Here is a 6,832-nt window from a genome sequence, read left to right as displayed (position 1 = left end):
CCTTTGCTTCAACAAAGGTTAACTAAGTGGAATTAAGATCCAACTTTCTTTATTGTTGATAAGGATAACTAAATCTGGACTTCCAATTTCTAATACCTTGCCAAGAGTCTATTTTATTATTATTATTTTATTTTACTTGTCATATAACATATTCCCACTTTACTTCCTAAACCCCAATTTACAAAGCTCATAACCAATAATAAGAACATACTTCCCTGCAATTCCTTGAGAAGACGACCCGAGGTTTGAATACTCGGTTATCAATTTCAAAGGGGTTTGTTACTTGTGACAACCAAAACGTTTGTACGAAGGGATTTTTGTCGGTTTAGAGACTATATTTACAACGCAACTGTTTTTATGATATTCTTTACTGGCAGAAAACCTAACGTCAAAGACGACCCGAGGTTTAAATACTCAGTTATCAATTTTAAAGGGGTTTGTTACTTGTGACAACCAAAACGTTTGTAAGAAAGGTTGATTGCTTGGTTTAGTAACTATACTTGCAACGAGAGTTTACTATAACCTCTAAACCATCAATCTTCAGTTCTTTCAACCTTGTTGTAATCGGGCGATGAATTTTTGCGCTCAGATTAATGCGTCTTGGTAGGAAGCTTTTTAAAGAATCTGAAAAACTTTATTCAAGAAAAAAATAGGCATATAGACAAGAATGTATACATATGAGTGCTTACCCTTCTAAATTGGGCAATTCTGTAGATCTTGGTTTGGCGCCTCATTAAAAAAATTTTTCAGGAAAAAGAGTGCACCTTGACCTAAGATCTTTATTTCTTTCTAACTGTAGTACCTTCTTCGGTTACAAGCATGCCATGACCTTGGTAGCTCTCATCCCTCGAGGTCGGATACCTTGTAGTAGCCTTTTACCAGTACCTCTACAACTCGGTAAGGTCCTTTCCAGTTAGCTGCTAGCTTCCCTTTTCCTGATCGACCTACTCTGATGTCATTTCGAATTAGGATGAAATCGTTGTTGGCGAAGCTTCGCTGAATTACCCTCTGATTATACCTTGAAGTCATTCGACGCTTTAACACTTCTTCTCTAATCTGAGCACTTTCTCAGACTTCTGGAAGTAGGTCGAGCTCTTCCCTTTGATTTTGGGAGTTGGCCTCTTCATTATAGAGGATTATTCTGGGGGATCCTTCCTCTATCTCCACTAGGATCATTGCCTCCATTCCGTAAGCAAGTCTAAAGGGTGATTCTCCTGTGGTGGAGTGCGAATTTGTCTGATATGCCCATAGGACTTGTGGGAGCTCATCGGCCCGAGCTCCCTTTGCGTCCTGTAGTCTCCATTATAACCCAGCTAGTATGACTTTGTTGGCAGTTTCTGCCTGTCTGTTAGCTTGTGGGTGTTTGATGAGCGGATAATTTATACGCTTTTTGACATTGTTTTTAGTATGTTTTTAGTAGGATCTAGTTACTTTTAGGGATGTTTTCATTAGTTTTTATGTTAAATTCACATTTCTGGACTTTACTATGAGTTTGTGTGTTTTTCTGTGATTTCAGGTATTTTCTGGCTGAAATTGAGGGACTTGAGCAGAAATCAGATTCAGAGGTTGAAAAAGGACTGCTGATGCTGTTGGATTCTGACCTCCCTGCACTCAAAGTGGATTTTCTGGAGCTACAGAACTCGAAATGGTGCGCTTCCAATTGCGTTGGAAAGTAGACATCCAGGGATTTCCAGCAATATATAATAGTCCATACTTTGGCCAAGAATAGATGACGTAAACTGGCGTTCAATGCCAGCCTTCTGCCCAAATCTGGCGTCCAGCGCCAGAAAAGGATCCAAAACCAGAGTTGAACGCCCAAACTGGCACAGAAACTGGCGTTCAACTCCACAAATGGCCTCTGCACGTGTAACACTCAAGCCCAAGCCCAAGCACACACCAAGTGGGCCCCGGAAGTGGATTTATGCATCAATTACTTACTCATGTAAACCCTAGTAGCTAGTTTATTATAAATAGGACCTTTTACTATTGTATTAGGCATCTTTGGATCATCTTAGGATCTTAGGATCATCAGGGAACGCATTGTTCTTAGATCAAGGGGGCTGGCCATCTCGGCCATGCCTGGACCTTCACTTATGTATTTTCAACGGTAGAGTTTCTACACTCCATAGATTAAGGTGTGGAGCTCTGCTGTTCCTCAAAGATTAATGCAAAGTACTACTGTTTTCTATTCAATTCTTCTTATTTCTCTTCTAAGATATCCATTCGCACCCAAGAACGTGATGAAGGTGATGATTATGTGTGACACTCATCACCATCTCCCTTATGAACGCGTGCCTGACAAACACTTCTGTTCTACATGAATTAAGCTAGAATGAGTATCTCTTAGATCTCCTAACCGGAATCTTCGTGGCGTAAGCTAAAATGATGGCGGCATTCAAGAGAATCCGGAAGGTCTAAACCTTGTCTGTGGTATTCTGAGTAGGATTCAATGATTGAATGACTGTGACGAGCTCCTAACTCGCGATTGCAGGGCGTTAGTGACAGACGCAAAAGGATAGTAAATCCTATTCCAGCATGATCGAGAACCGACAGATGAATAGCCGTGCCGTGACAGGGTGCGTGAGCATATTATTCACTGAGAGGATAAGATGAAGCCATTGACAAGGGTGATGCCTCCAGACGATTAGCCGTGCCGTGACAAGGCATTGGATCATTTTCCCGTGAGATGACCGAAAGTAGCCGTTGACAGTGGTGATGTATCACATAAAGCCAGCCATGGAAAGGAGTAAGACTGATTGGATGAGGATAGCAGGAAAGCAGAGGTTCAGAGGAATGAAAAGCATCTCCATTCGCTTATCTGAAATTCCTACCAATGAATTACATAAGTATCTCTATCCCTATTTTATTATATAATATTCGAAAACACCATTATCACTTTATATCTGCCTGACTAAGATTTGCAAGGTGACCATAGCTTGCTTCATACCAACAATCTCCGTGGGATTCGACCCTTACTCACGTAAGGTATTACTTGGACGACCCAGTGCACTTGCTGGTTAGTTGTATCGAAGTTGTGACAATCATGAATTAAGATCAGAGCACCAGGCCTTTGAAGCCATGGATATGTATCACAATTTCGTGCACCAAGTTTTTGGCGCCGTTGCCGGGGATTGTTCGAGTTTGGACAACTGACGGTTCATCTTGTTGCTCAGATTAGGTAATTTTCTTTTTATTTTATTTTTCAAAACTTTTTCAAAAATCTTTCAAAAATATTTTCAAAAAAAATTTCTCTTGTTTTCGAAAAAAATAAAAATGTTTTCAAAAATTTATTCAAAATTTTTAAGAATGAATTCTAGTGTTTCATGAAGCATGTAAAGCCTGGCTGGCTGTAAAGCCATGTCTAAATTCTTTTGGACTGAGGCTTGCAATTTGTTATCAAAGAGCAATATACTCTCGTGTTAAAGGCTAAAGCTTGGCTGGCCATTGGCCATGTCTAGTGTTTTGGACTGGAGCTTTCATTGAAAGCTTGGCTGGCTTGTGAGCCATGTCTAATTCCTGGACTGAAGCTTAGACTAACATGGCAAGATTCCTGGAATTCATATTAAAAATTTTGGAATCCTTATTTTTCTTTTTCAATTAATTTTTCGAAAAAAAAAATCAAAAATCCAAAAAAAATTAGAAAATTATAAAAATCAAAAAATATTTCATGTTTCTTGTTTGAGTCTTGAGTCATATCATAAGTTTGGTGTCACTTGCATATGCATTTAAGCATTTTTCGAAAATATCATGCATTCACAGTGTTCTTCATGATCTTCAAGTTGTTCTTGGTAAGTCTTCTTGTTTGATCTTGATGATTTTTTGTTTTGTGTCTTTTCATGTTTATCATATGCATTCTTGAATTCTTAGTGTCTAAGCATTAAAGAATTCTAAGTTTGGTGTCTTGCATGTTTTCTTTGCATTAAAAATTTTTCAAAATTGTGTCTATGATGTTCATCATGATCTTCAAAGTGTTCTTGGTGTTCATCTTGACATTCATAGCATTTTTGCATGCATCACATGTTTTGATCTAAAAATTTCATGCATTGCATAATTTTCATGTTTTCATAAAAAAAATTCAAAAATCAAAAAAATATATTTCCCTTTTTCTCTCATCAAATTCGAAAATTTGGATTGACTTTTTCAAAAATCTTTAAAATCAAATTGTTTCTCATGAGTCAAATCAAATTTTCAATTTGAAAATCTTATCTTTTTCAAAATCTTTTTCAAAAATCAAATCTTTTTCAAATTTCTTAGTTATTTTCAAAAATTCCAAAAATATTTTTCAAAAATCTTTTTCTTATTTTTATACCAAATTTTCGAAAATAACATAAACAATTAATGTTTTGATTCAAAAATCTGAAGTTTGTTACTTGCTTGTTAAGAAAGATTCAAACTTTAAGTTCTAGAATCATATCTTGTGATTTCTTATGAATCAAGTCATTAATTGTGATTTTAAAAATCAAATCTTTTTCAAAACTAATCCTATCATATCTTTTCAAAATATCTTCTTATCTTATCTTGTTCAAAAATATCTTTTCAAAATATCTTTTCTAACTTCCCAACTTCTTATCTTTTCAAAATTTGTTTCAACTAACTAACTAACTTTTTGTTTGTTTCTTAACTTTTTCAAAACTACCTAACTAACTCTCTCTCTTCAATTTTCGAAAATATCTCTCCCCTTTTTCAAAATTTCTTTTTAATTTATTAATTATTTTAATTTTTAAAACTTAATTTTCGAAAATTACTAACAATTTTTCAAAAAAACCATTTTCAAAAATCACTAACTCCTTTTCAAAAATAATTTTTGAAAATTCCCTCCTTCTCTCTCATCCTATTCTATTTATTCATTCATTAACTAACATCTCTTCCTCACATCATCACCAAATTCGAACCCCCTCTTCTATCTGTGTTCGAATTTCTTCCTCTTTTCTTCTACTCACATAAGGGAACCTCTATACTGTGGTAAAGAGAATCTCTATTATTATTATCATTTTTCTGTCCATTCTTCCTTGTCATATGAGCAGGAGTAAGGATAAGAACATTCTTGTGGAAGCAGATCCAGAACCTGAAAGGACTCTGAAGAGAAAATTAAGAGAAGCTAAAATACAACAATCCAGAGATAACCTTTCAGAAATTTTCGAACAGGCAGAGGAGATGGCAGCCAAAAATAATAATAATGAAAGGAGGATGCTTGGTGACTTTACTGCACCTAATTCCAATTTACATGGAAGAAGCATCTCCATTCCTGCCATTGGAGCAAACAACTTTGAGCTGAAACCTCAATTAGTTTCTCTGACGCAGCAGAACTGCAAGTTTCATGGACTTCCATCTGAAGATCCTTTTCAGTTCTTAACTGAATTCTTGCAGATATGTGATACTGTTAAGACTAATGGAGTAGATCCTGAAGTCTACAGGCTCATGCTTTTCCCTTTTGCTGTAAGAGACAGAGCTAGATTATGGTTGGATTCTCAACCTAAAGACAGCCTGAACTCTTGGGATAAGCTGGTCACGGCTTTCTTAGCCAAGTACTTTCCTCCTCAAAAGCTGAGCAAGCTTAGAGCTGATGTTCAAACCTTCAGACAGAAAGAAGGTGAATCCCTCTATAAAGCTTGGGAAAGATACAAACAGTTGACCAAAAAGTGTCCTTCTGACATGCTTTCAGAATGGACCATTCTAGATATATTCTATGATGGTTTATCTGAGCTATCAAAGATGTCACTGGACACTTCTGCAGGTGGATCCATCCATCTAAAGAAAACGCCTGCAGAAGCTCAAGAACTCATTGACATGGTTGCTAATAACCAGTTCATGTACACTTCTGAAAGGAATCCTGTGAGTAATGGGACGCCTATGAAGAAGGGAGTTCTTGAAGTTGATACTCTGAATGCCATGTTGGCTCAGAACAAAATATTGACTCAGCAAGTCAATATGATTTCTCAGAGTCCGCATGAAATGCAAGCTGCATCCAACAGTACTCAAGAGGCATCTTCTGAAGAGGAAGCCTATGATCCTGAGAACCCTGCAATAGCAGAGGTAAATTACTTAGGTGAACCTTATGGAAACACCTATAACTCAACATGGAGAAATCATCCAAATTTCTCATGGAAGGATCAAAAGCCCCAACAAGGCTTTAATAATGGTGGAAGAAACAGGTTTAGCAATAGCAAGCCTTTTCCATCATCAACTCAGCAACAGACAGAGAACTCTGAACAAAATGCTTCTAATTTAGCAAATCTAGTCTCTGATCTATCTAAGGCCACTGTAAGTTTCATGAATGAAACAAGATCTTCCATTAGAAATCTGGAAGCACAAGTGGGCCAGCTGAGTAAAAGGATCACTGAAATCCCTCCTAGTACTCTCCCAAGCAATACAGAAGAGAACCCAAAAGGAGAGTGCAAGGCCATTGACATAAGCGCCATGGTCGAACCTCTGAGGAGAGGAGAGGACGTGAATCCCAAGGAGGAGGACCTCCTGGGACATCCAGTGATCAATAAGGAGCTTCCCTCTGAGGAACCAAAGGACTCTGAGGCTCATCTAGAGACTATAGAGATCCCATTGAACCTCCTTATGCCCTTCATGAGCTCTGAGGAGTATTCCTCTTCTGAAGAGAATGAGGATGTCACTGAAGAGCAAACTGCCAAGTTTCTTGGTACAATCATGAAGCTGAATGCCAAATTGTTTGGCATTGATGCTTGGGAAGTTGAACCTCCCTTGTTCATCAATGAACTAAGTGATCTGGATCAACTGACATTGCCTCAGAAGAGACAGGATCCTGAAAAGTTCATAATACCCTGTACCATAGGCACCATGATCTTTAAGGCTTTGTGTGACC

The 6,832-nt window shown here is 37.5% G+C and overlaps 1 non-coding gene across 1 annotated transcript; it reads right to left on the bottom strand.

Moving 5' to 3' along the window:
• Positions 1-5,550: 5,550 nt before the first annotated feature.
• On the bottom strand, positions 5,551-5,658 carry LOC148568315 (small nucleolar RNA R71). Its single transcript, XR_015882701.1, has one exon. It is a non-coding gene; the product is annotated as a small nucleolar RNA R71 (small nucleolar RNA).
• Between the last annotated feature and the right edge of the window lie 1,174 nt (positions 5,659-6,832).

Source organism: Arachis ipaensis, chromosome B4 (genome assembly GCF_059453495.1).
Source record: "Arachis ipaensis isolate K30076 ecotype BB chromosome B4, ASM5945349v1, whole genome shotgun sequence".
NCBI classification, from domain to species: Eukaryota; Viridiplantae; Streptophyta; class Magnoliopsida; order Fabales; family Fabaceae; genus Arachis; species Arachis ipaensis.
Note: the sequence above shows the minus strand (reverse complement) of the source record. Positions and strands in the feature narration are given on the sequence as shown.